Source organism: Pogona vitticeps, chromosome 4, assembly GCF_051106095.1.
Source record: "Pogona vitticeps strain Pit_001003342236 chromosome 4, PviZW2.1, whole genome shotgun sequence".
NCBI lineage: Eukaryota > Metazoa > Chordata > Lepidosauria > Squamata > Agamidae > Pogona > Pogona vitticeps.
This window is the reverse complement of record NC_135786.1, coordinates 65,837,387-65,849,624: the sequence shown is the minus strand read 5'-3', so window position 1 is coordinate 65,849,624 and position 12,238 is coordinate 65,837,387. Positions and strand designations below refer to the sequence as shown.

The 12,238-nt window shown below is 39.8% G+C and overlaps 1 protein-coding gene and 1 long non-coding RNA gene across 2 annotated transcripts in view; one reads left to right on the top strand and one right to left on the bottom strand.

The window, feature by feature from the left end:
* TRABD2B (TraB domain containing 2B) overlaps window positions 1-12,238 on the top strand; it is a 353,065-nt gene that overhangs the window by 98,635 nt on the left and 242,192 nt on the right. The gene's annotated exons all lie outside the window — the stretch shown is intronic.
* LOC144589046 (uncharacterized) lies at window positions 9,526-11,987 on the bottom strand. Its single transcript, XR_013544910.1, has 2 exons — window positions 11,570-11,987; window positions 9,526-9,971 (listed from the first exon to the last, which is right to left on the bottom strand). It is a non-coding gene; the product is annotated as an uncharacterized LOC144589046 (long non-coding RNA).

Here is a 12,238-nt window from a genome sequence, read left to right as displayed (position 1 = left end):
CTTGATTGTGTCACCTCACTACCTTAGGGTACTGGGGAAGAGGTGTTACAAGAGCATCTCATAAGGTCTTTTATTCGTTCTGCATTTTAAAATCTCTGCTACCTTGTGCAATCCAAAAATTCAAGTTTAGATGCAGAATGAAGTATGCATGGCAGATATTTTCCAGAGTAGGGAGAGGTTGATAGGGTTTCCAGGCAAGCATTCCATTCCCTAAGATTTTGGGGCCAACACCTGGGGTGTGCACTTGGGATATCACAGTGGTGGGTCCTTATCATTTAGCCAAAGTAGGATAGACATAGTTTGAAGGGGGAGTTCAAACTATTTCTGGACAAGTGGATTATGGAATGAAGGGAATCTGGGTAAATGGATTTAGAATCCAGGAAAAAAAAATCATCTATCCTGATAATACAGAAGCCCAGATTCAAGAAAAAAACAAACAACACACACACACACACACACACACACACACACAGAGAGAGAGAGAGAGAGAGAGAGAGAGAGACAGACAGACAGACAGACAGACAGACAGACAGACACACACACACACACACACACACACACACACACACACACAATTTTTCGGCAGCTGGCTTGGTGGCAAAATTCTCCCAGCAGCTGCATTGCTTCCCAATAGATCTCACATCTTGCACTTTCTTTTGTGCAGCCATGTATGGCGCACATAGGTAAAATTATGTGATGCTTGTGAGGGGCTTCTGAAAAGTGTAATGACAGCTCACAAGGAATTCACCAGTTGGGAAGGAGTGGAGACAGATGCAGACAGATGCCCAGGTTTTAAAGGCATCTTTCTCTCTCTCTTCAGCACACACAAGCATGGCCATGCCAGATGGTCTTGTTTTCTAGTACTGCTTCTCCAGTGCCTGAGTTATGTCTCCTTGTCCAAAGTTCCTGAGAAGTATATTAGTTTGCTCAGACTTCAGCTGGTGCCTTGAAATTTGCAAAGCTAGACCTGCTGAAAGGTGTGGGCTGCTGTGTAGGGAACTGAGAATAAAGGTCCCTGATAGGGTGTAATCCCACACCACCCATTTGGATGGCAGCTCTACTCATAACCAGAAATACCACTCATGAATGGTACTTTTATCCTCTTTGCAGGGATCCATTTTTCCCCTCATCTCTCCTGTATTACAGGCTATTGTATTTGATTATTCCCAGGATTTTGGACCACTGAAAGGCAGTTTTAGATTGGGGGAGGGGGGAAGAGAAAAGGAAGAACACTCAAAATCTAACCATCCTGTTCTATCTAAGACCCATTACAAACAGTGCCATTTAGCTCTGTTAATTTAAAGTTTAGCCTGCTCTGGTTTCCAGTTACCTAACCTGGCCCTTTCTCTTTGGTGAAACCTCCCTAGAGAACTGGAAAATAGTTTCTGAGCTTGACTTATCTCCCTAAGCCACATGCACTTCCTAAAACAAATGAGGCTCATAAAGAGTTAGAAATCTCTTGTAGGTTTCTACCCTAACCACTTTTTCATCCCACCAGTCAAGTCTTATAAAGTCCTAAAAAGTATCTGGCTTAAGAATTTTTCCAGTCAATGAAACTGACAGTAATACGTTTTGGCATTCAGTAATTCAGCATCTTACATTAATGTGGGATGGGCAGGGCAGTTGAGAGAGGAATAACTCCATGATCCAAGAAGATTTTGAAACATGTACAGAAGAAGCCTGATACTATGATGTCTGCAAAATATTGGCTAGTAATCCACTCCTTTATAATTTTTCAGTTCCAAGAGTAATAATTTTTTCCCAGCTAATTTTTCCTCAGTTTTGTATCTAAAAGTGGACAAAGCAACAGAAATAGCCTCCCAAATAATATCATGTTGTATCACTAGAACACAATGTTTTGGCCTCAGAATAAAGCAAATTATTAAACACTGTATTTGCTTTAGAAATAATTGTTATTTATTGCTTCACAGAACTTTAGCCGTACTCCAACTGCATGATCTGATGACACAGGTTTCTTGATTTTTATTGCAGAGATTTTGATACAGCTTTCTCTTTTCACTCAGTCCCAACCAATTCTGTTCTTTATTCCAAGCAAACCCACAGAACTCCGAATATTTTGTCATATGTCCTTGGTATTTAACATGATTAGAAATCATGAGGGTAAAACGTTTGGTGATTCCCTTGCATGTTAGGATGGTTTCAGCCCCAGATTTTGCAGAGACCAGATGGCAGGGATGGGGGCAGGGGCTCCATGGAAGTAAATAAACTCAAGGTGTGCTATATATCCTGAACTACAGCTTGAGGAAGTGAGGAGGAATTAAAGAACCTTGTAATGAGGGTGAAAGAGGAGAGTGCAAAAAATGGCCTGAGACTCAACATTAAAAAAAAACAACAACTAAGATCATGGCCGCTGTTCCCATCACCTCCTGGGAAACTGAAGGCGAAGATATGGAGGCAGTGACAGATTTTACTTTCTTGGGCTCTGTGATCACTGCAGATGGAGACAGTAGCCATGAAATTAAAAGACGCCTGCTTTTTGGGAGGAAAGCGATGACAAACCTCGCCAGCATCTTCAAAAGCAGAGACATCACCTTGCCAACAAAAGTCTGAATAGTCAAAGCTATGGTTTTTCCTGTCGTGATGTATGGAAGTGAGAGCTGGACCATAAAGAAAGCAGACCGCCGAAGAATTGATGCCTTTGAATTGTGGTGCTGGAGGAGGCTCTTGAGAGTCCCCTGGACTGCAAGGAGAACAAACCTATCAATTCTAAAGGAAATCAACCCTGAGTGCTCACTGGAAGGACAGATCCTGAAGCTGAGGCTCCAGTACTTTGGCCATCTCATGAGAAGAGAAGACTCCTTGGAAAAGACCTTGATGTTAGGAAAGTCCGACGGCAAGAGGAGAAGGGGACGACAGAGGATGAGATGGCTGGACAGTATCTGCGCAGCAACCAACATGAAATTGACACAACTACGGGAAGCTGTGGAAGAGGGCCAGCAATTGTATGTATGTGGATAGTGGCTGTGAGTTCCAGCTGAATGGGTACGAGATCAGCTGAGAGTTCAGAGTGAAAGTATTCATTAAGGAAGAAAGAATGAAAGAAGAAGAACAAAAGCCACCTACTTGGCTCAGCTGGATCTTTAAAAAATTCCTATTGGGATCTGAGAATTCTGGAAACAAACCTGAAATGAATAGAGCTTTTTCTTGTTTAGGAATGATAGTGGTTCGTTTAAAAATATTTTTAAAGAGAAAATGCTCCATTTGTTTCTGTTGGGTATGAACACCATTAAAACAAACTGGGGCTTACCCAGACAGGCAAAAGTGCATAGTTCAGCACTTTTTGTTTTTCACCCCCTTAACCAAATGTTGCAAGGTTCAATTCATTCCATTCCATTCCTTTTTGATCTTATTGGGAAGATATTATCCTTTTGCATTGTTGTGGGAATAAAACCTTCTATAGAGATTTCTATGACGTTTCTAAGTCAGAGGCTCTCAGCTTTCTAAGTCAGAGGCTCTCAGCTTGAAGTGTTCAATTACCTTAGTAATTAGCATTGAAAACAGACTTCATAATAATGAAAACAAAAACAACAATAGTACAAAACTTCCAGGAACAAAGCTACAGTGAGGAAGTGGATTTGTAATAATTTATTAGGATTCCCCCCCTCCACCTAGGATAAATGATTTTCACAACCATGGTTTTAAAGGTCCAATCTCTTTTGGGAGGGACCACAACCAACTTGGTGAATTTATTACAGAACATTTTCTTACCTGGACAAGCCTTGGGTTAAAAACCTATGTAATAATGACACCAATGTTAACTGCATTACTTTGTCAATTACCTGCCGTATGCCAAGAGAGATTACGCCATGTGAGATGGGAGCAAATTCAAACTCACTTTCAGAAGCATGGGCAGCTCAATGAGGCAGACACTCCTGAGGTTTCATGTGAATAATATTTTCCCCTAACATGGTATCTTTCTTTCCAAAAAAAAAAAAAAAAAAAAAAGAGTATAGGATGAAAAATAGAAAATAACTAATCAATAATACTGTTGAATATAAATTGTGAATATAATAACTAACTACATTCCGGTTCTCCCCGTATCAGTAAAGAATTTCTGCAATTTTCAGCACTCTATTTTGTGGAAATCAGGCTGGAGATTAGATCCTCAAAATTTAAAAACTCTCATAGATCAAAAGCAGATGCTCTCCAAATACATTTTAGCTGAGACAAGATGTCTGGGGACATTGTTACAAGCAGGAGAAGACAATTTATCATTAAAACATGAAAGGTTCCATTCAATGCTAACCAGATGTAAATTTAAAATGAAAAAGAATTAAGGTGGGTTTCAGTTCCTTAATTCATCCCCCCAGTGCCCCCCTTCATCCATACTTAGAGGTGCAGACTTGTTTGATGCAAGGAAATGATATTAAGAAAGTTGGAATGTTTCACATCCTAAATCTTTGACAATTGTTGAAGAAATGTAACTTATGTTTAAATCTGAGCATCCCTTGTGCAAATACATAACTTGAATGAGCAATGCAGGCAGGCAGACTTTGTGATTTGTCAAGATAGTCAAGAAAATTACAGTTCACAGGGCTGTGATCTCTAAATGGATATTTAAAGAGTTACAAAGAAGACTGTTACAGTTTGCTGGGCAAATACAAACTGTAATATGAAAGAGATGAACAATCATTCAAATGCGCAGATTCGGAATGTTAACAGTTGCCAAGACTAACCTACAGAAAATTTCTAAATAGATTTATTTTACTGTGCTGGTTTAATTTACCAGTACAGACATACGGTAACTTATTGAGAAAAATTACGGGGGTGCCAATTATAAAATATACAAACATAATGAAAACAATTAGGACAACATTCCACAATTTACAGTTTTAAAGACCTATATATGTAATCATTCCTGAAAGTCTTTGAAGGTTTTAGTTATCAACTGTCAAAAGTGTGTCACATTTTATTTGCAGCATCTGCATTCGTTATTATATTTATTTTTCTTGCCAAAGCTAGTGGAGAAAGAGTGCAGCAACTAATCACCAGTTTACATTTGCACCAATGATTGGGCATGTGACCAGGAACACAGCCGACAGACAATTCATTAGTGAGGAATAATTTGCCACCAAGACCTATGTGATTTCCTTTATTTCCCTATTATAAATCAGCAATAGGACTCCAACCTGAGTTTAGTTATTTATGAATGCCATGGACTATACGACAGTGATATTTTGACATTATATTCCTCTTTTACAGGTCTGCTAGGCATAATAGTGCAAAGGGGGCCAATTCTTGGGTGTGAATCCCACATGCAGAAAACACTGAAGTGGTCTATGTCAGCTTCTTGGACACCAGAGCTGCCTTCCCTCTTAAAAACATGTGTGATTATATTTTATCACAAGACAGGAAACAAATCGTTCAAAAGATCTCATATATTTCTTAACAATGCAAAAAAAAAAAAAGACATTCCCACTTGAATCTGAACTTTACTTGAGTTAGTATTACTCTGACCTTAAATGAAAAGCAAAACTACAGAGAAACAAAAGGAACCTGTTGGAAGGCTTTAAAGCAGGGGTCTCAAACTCAATTTACCTGGGGGCCGCTGGAGACAGAGTCTGGGTGAGGCTGGGCCGCATCAGATTTTCCACCGTTCTGTTAAAAAACCCTCACAGAATTTGCCTTGCCAAAGGAGAAAAGCCCCCACCAGTACCTGTGAAATTAAACAGAATGGGGTGGGCCCCCCACAGGTGCGTGTGGGCGAGCGCGCATGTGCAAAAACAGGCAGCAAGGTGCGGGCTGCAAACTATTGTCTGGCGGGCCGCAAATGGCCCCCGGGCTGCATGTTTGAGACCCCTGCTTTAAAACCATAGAATAGACTTTTATAGGAGACCTTCCCCCACCATTGAATATATAGCCTTCCCATTTAGAGGTTAGAGAGAGTGGATATGCCGATCAGATGATGTAAAAACTACTTTATTGCTGTATATGGTAGAATGTAACTGATTCATTTAATATCATTGCAGGCATATGCTAATGATAATAGCAATAAGTATAGCCAAAGTACCATCCTTAGTAACATTTTCTCTTCTCTTCTTCTTTGGAATTGAATTTTGTTTTTGTTTTTTGGAATTTTGAAGTGGAAAAACAGGTACAAATGTTTCTTCCATCTTTTTGATTGCAAATATCAAAACAGATTTAGTACAATAATTGAAGTTTATGTTTAATGGAAATAGTATTCCTTTTTTTACTCTGATGAATGCAGTTTATTTATTTCCCCGGTGTTTCACAATAATAGCTTCATGAATTTTAATGAGGAAGAAAATTCTCTTGTTATGTCAAACATGCCATCTGAACATGAGACTGAGAATTAGTTCCTTACTTCTGCCATCATCTTGAAAACTCAAAACCATCACATTTAAGTTGTTTCTCATCCACTTTGCACATCTAGTTGAAGACCAACATACAAACCAAAGGAATTTCCTGCCCTTCCCATCCCTTTATTTCTGTATTCAAACTAAGAAATGCATTTGAACCTTAACTCTTTAAATGATTTAAAATCAAAATTATTTTTTTTTTAAATGAAGTAGGAAAACATACATATCTGAAGAAAATTAGCAGAGTATAAACACATGCCTGTGTATGTATTTCTGTGGTATTGGGGCTCACTTGTATAACTATAAATATTGGTTTGTTGTGCATATCAGTAATATGTTCAATAATACATTCAGAGTGAGACCTAAGACTGACTGTTATGTGGATTGCTGTTTCAGAGCAGACTTGATACCAAGCTCAAGTAGGCTGATGATTTCCTAGAAAAAATGCTAGAAGAACCATATTGTAAATCACTCTACTTGATTATGACAATTCCCATAATCTCCCTGCCACAGTCCCAACTAATACTGTGTTGAAAATATCTCCAATGAGGATTTCAACCATTCTCACTCTCGATCAGTCTGAAAAAAAGAAATTTACTTTGAGAAACAATTCAAAGGGGAAGAAATTTAGAAATAATTACGGGAGGCTCAGCATTCTTACACGGACCTGATCTATGCAGTGGCCAAGGAGTGTGCGTCTTGTCTTTCCCTAACACAATAATGTCTATGGCAGCTGGAAGGATCCTTCGTTAGCTTCTCCATCTTCAGTTAAACCTCAGGAATAGAGATGGTGACGAACTGCCTTTCCCACTGCTCTCTTGCTTGTCCTGTCTCTCTATGTGCCCACCAATTAGCTGTTTGATGGACCATAGACAGACAGGACAAGCCTGGCTGGCTGCCTAAAGGGAAGCCCCTCCCCCCATTTGCAGATATGGTGGAGGGGCTTCCCTTTGGTCAGCCAGGCTTGCCCTGTCTGTCTATGGCCCACGAAACAGCTAATCGGTGGGCACATAGACAGACAGGGCAAGCCCGCCTGACCAAAGGGAAGGCACCCCTCCTCACCATTTTTGCAAACAGCAGCTGGGTTTCCCTCTTTGCCTATCCCCCCCTCCAATGAACAGCTGGTCTGTGGAGGCATAGACAGATAGGGAAGCTGCTATGAATTGACAAAAAGGGGGGGTATATTTGCCAGGGGTCTCTGGAACTGATGAATATGAAGCAATGAATATCTGATAAATCAGCAATAGTCAATGAATATCACAATTCATTTTTATATTTGTCACCATGTATACTCAGGAAGGATGTTATAAGGCAACTCTGAGCCTCTACAGATCAAGAAGTGTGGGCAGCCAAGAATGCTGCAGAGTGATAAAGAGCGGGGGGCGGAATGGAACACCCTGGCAAAGTTGCAGTGTTGTGGTAAATTCAAAATTGTAACCAGAATAAATTCTAAACAGCCCTGAGAATGAGACAGAAAAATAATGACTCAGTATTAGTGTCATCTTGTGTGTGTGTAGGAAGAATAAGCATGCACAATAGAGGCAAAATGGATTTACAATACTTATCAAATCTACAGTATTTGAAAGGCCTGGAGAAGGTGGTGAATTCTGAGGAACGACAAATACTAAGCCAAAATCTCTCACATTTCTTTTCTGAGAAACACTCTGAGGCTTTTCTTCTTCTTACTCTTTAAAAAGTGAAGGCTATTTTGCAGAATGACTTCCAGAATGCATTTATCCTTTTTTTGTGTCTGCATGAAGAATTACATGAAGTAGAATACACTGTGAAGAAAGCAAAATAGCGGCCAAACTGCCAACACATTTACAGTTACTACTACTTACAGACATAATGCAAAAAAAAGGGAGGGGGATAAAAATACAGTAAATGAATCTCTGCTATAGATGGTGTAATGCCAAGCCCCACTTCTGACAAACTGTTGGGGAAATTATTTTTCTGAAGAAATCTGACATAAAGTTCCACCCTTCTCTAATTTCTCTGCCCACAGACAGAATGGAGAATTCCAAGTGGCCATTTATGCATATTCGTAGTCATGATAGTCCTTTTAAGGAGATTCTGGAATTGTAGGCATCATGGAAATAATATGCTTGTGACCATCAGTTATGACAGTTCTTATGCCAGTTCCTATACAGTGAAGCACAAGACATTCTGAAATTAATGGAGCAAATCACGATGCAGTAGAGAAGTTTGGCCAGCTTGGACCCACTACCATCAAAGAGCAAAACTATTTGCACAATAGCATCAAATCTCTGACAGCCCAGCCCCTTTTTTACTGCATCCCCTTGTGCTTTAGCACATCCTCTCTGGGGCGTTCTCTGATCCTCCTCAGCACCTTTTGGAGGGAGTTGTAGTGAAGGAGCAGAGGGCAGTGAAGTGTGCCGTCTTCTGCTGGACAACATCTGTCCCATAATCCCTCCCACAGAGAACAAAAGTAAGAAAAGCTGTGCGGTCCTTGTACATAATCCAAAGGCAAGGTGGGGGTTTGATACATCTGTTAGATCACTAAAAAGTGAAAACAAATGTTAGCTTGGGCCTTCATCCGACTATGTGCCACTTACCTGTGGATGATGCAGTAAAGTTGACAGTAGAGTATTGTAAGCCGCCTAGAGTGGTCTAATATGATCAGATAGGCGGGATAGAAATAAAATAAATAAATAAATAAATAAAAATAAATAGAGGTTCTTGGGATAGTCAGGGTGGGTGTGGGTGGGAGCAGCGCAGTCAAAGCAGGTTTTGAAGTTTCCCTTGCCTGTATCGTTTCCCTTTCCCTCCCTCTATTTCTATACCACATACCAGAATCCGTAAAGACATATCTATATTTCCTCAATAATTCCCCATTGCCAGCCTTCTTTTTATCATGGTGCCATGCCCCAGTAACAAGGGCAAGTAACTGTCAAAAATAAATCCCAGATGCACCATCAACTGCTGACCCCTACTCCAAAGAATTCCCTTTCCTTTCTCAGTCTCACGACCGAAAACAACTTTCTCATCCAGTTGCTTCCAACAATAACACTCAAGAATTGAATGGGGATGTACAAAACTTCCCCGCCCCCACTTTTTCCAAAGATATTTTTCCCTGCCTGTACGCTCAAATATTCAAGCTATGTATGAACTTCTGTAAAGATAATATCATTGAACATACCTAGTCTGAATTTTTTTTTAAAAGTGGGAACTTCTTGAACATAAATATCATTAAAACTCCATTATGTTCTCTGTTGGGCAGTACCTCTGTAAGAAGAGTGACTAGTATTGTGGAATATAGATCTATGCCTGCTATTGTGTCGAAGCATCCCAAGTGAATATTTGTTATTGTCTCATAGTAGTTTGCAATTATTGGCATTCACTTGTACAACATAGCCATGCAATGTGCCCCCATACCTACTTTCTCCCTGCTGAATTAATTTTGGATCAGCAGGAGACAGCTGCTATTGGATTTTGCATTGCAAATGCGCATGTTTGCATAGCTTTATCACCAGCACATCAGGGAAGAATTTCAGTATGGATTAGTTCACTGACCTTGTATTTTACTTCACAGGCAAGCAGTACAGGGTGCAATCAGGAAAACAAAGAACAGGGTTCCTTCATTTTCAAGCCGCTGAGATCTGAGCAGGGCTGGAGCATTTGAAAGAAAGTAGATGTCAACTCTACCACTATAGAGGGATATCAGTCTGAATCAGGGGTGGTGCAAGAAATGTTGCTGCCTGAAGCAAAGGAGATGGGCAGTCCCTCATTTCCCTAATTCCATGTATACAATCTGACTGGAAGCACTGCAACATTGGCCTTTCACACCCCTGAAGGGAGCAGACTACATTAAAGGGTGGAGGGCAGAGTCAAGCATAATAAAACACAGTATATTTTATAGACAGCTTGACAAAGAAGCTGAATTCTGTAAATGATCCAGAGAGAGGATTCAGGTAGACCTTTGTGACTGAACTATCATACTCCCCAAAGAAGCTCTTGCTTATCTGCCCATGACCATTCACAACAAGCAAGCTAATCTGCAGACTAGAAGAGGCAAGAAAATCCTATGCTGTGATATTCAAATGTTTTATAGCACTTAAGTAAGTGTAATGGCATGTTTGATTGTCACTGGTAGTACATTTTGTTACTGGTTCCGTCGAAAGAGCCAGTAATATTTCTTGAAGATCTGGAGGCTGAGCTATCAATTCCCCACTGTACAACTCAGTAGAGCCAGCCTGTGTGGCCTTGGGCAAGCCGCACGGTCGTAGGACACCCTCCAGAAGAAGGGAATGGTAGACTACTTCTGAGTACTCTCTACCTAGAAAAGCCGGAAGAGGGCCGCCATAAGTCAAAATTGAATTGATGGCACACAATTATTATTATGAATTTTTAAAAACTACAGTATGACCCCTGTATCTGTGGAGGATCATTTTCACAAACTATTGTGGATGCTTGAAAAAGCAGATATGAAGAAATCCACTTATACAACATACAAGGAGTGAGACAAAGGCCATAAGGGGATGCCCTTGTACATTGTATGTAGAGCTGTAGCAAGCCACCATGGATAAGTGAAACTGCAGATATCTATCCTGAGGATATAGAGGTCGTACTGTAGTTGTTTACAGCTTCTGATATTATGCACCACTTGTTAAGTCTTCTTGGGTGAAGGAGATTGCTAATTATATTTAACTAATTAAACTGAATTTAAGCTTGTGGAATGGAGTACAGATGCATTTCTTAGGTAGAAGGGAATCATTAAAATCAGGTGTTTCATCACAAGTGAAAAGTATTTTTTAGGAGCAAAATGTCACTGTTAAACAAAACTCTGTAAACACTGAAACTGACACAAATCACTAATTTTTTAAAAAACAATCCAAACATTTAAATTTGCATACGAGAAACCCCTGCACACAAGTAATCTATGTGACTCCATACTACCGGATCTTGCTTCATGGTCAGAGACTATATCATATAACTGATCAACTCTTTGAATGTAGATTTTCATTTTCAGAACCAATTTTATGTCACTTACTTTTTGTGTGTATAAAGCATGTGAATCATCCATTGGTGTTCAACCTTTATTCATAATGATAGTGCTTCCAATTTCTGAGCACATCCTATACAAATGAAGCAAGAGCAAAAGTCTCTGGAGAAGTCTTCCTTTTCTTCATCTATTTAATCAGTTTTATAAACTGCTTTATCTAAAATGATATCTCAGTGCTGTTTTCCACTTTTCACCTTGTACCTACCTTATTGTTCTCCCAATTGTCTTGTCTTGAGTATATAATTTTCCCCCTCTGCCTCTCTGTCCCCCTGTTGTCCTCCTTTCTGTTATTCTTATTATTTTTCTGACTTTTCTCTTCTTCTGGTAACTGCCTCTGCCTCCTCTCCTCCTTGTGTTCTTATCTTTGGTCCTCCTTATAATTCCATTTCCCTGTTGCCCCTCCTTTTTGCAATAGAGGCAGAGAAGCAGGGAGAAGCCTCAGTTCTCAGAGATATACTAAGCTTAAGCAGAGCCACAAAACCATACAATATATCCTCCCAGCCAAAGATTGTTAGAGATAAGAGTGTCATTAAAAGCTGTAATTGCATTAGTTTTCCAATGATGTGATACTGGCATATCACTGTGCTTAAGAAATCCTACCCGCAAATGAAAACCAGGCTAGCTTCCCAAATACCAGTAACAAAATCATGCAAGCAAATATGCAAAGCATGGGAAGTGTGAAAAAACACCTGCTTTTAGAAGTTGAGGAATCCACTCTTCTAAAAATCTGCTGTCTGTAACACATAACCAAATACAGTATATGAACATGGCCAAAGAGCCCGAAAAACCCACAACAATCATCAGATCCCGGTCGTGAAAGCCTTCAAGAATACATTCAAATATATGTTAGTTTGTTCATTTTGTACTTGGTTAA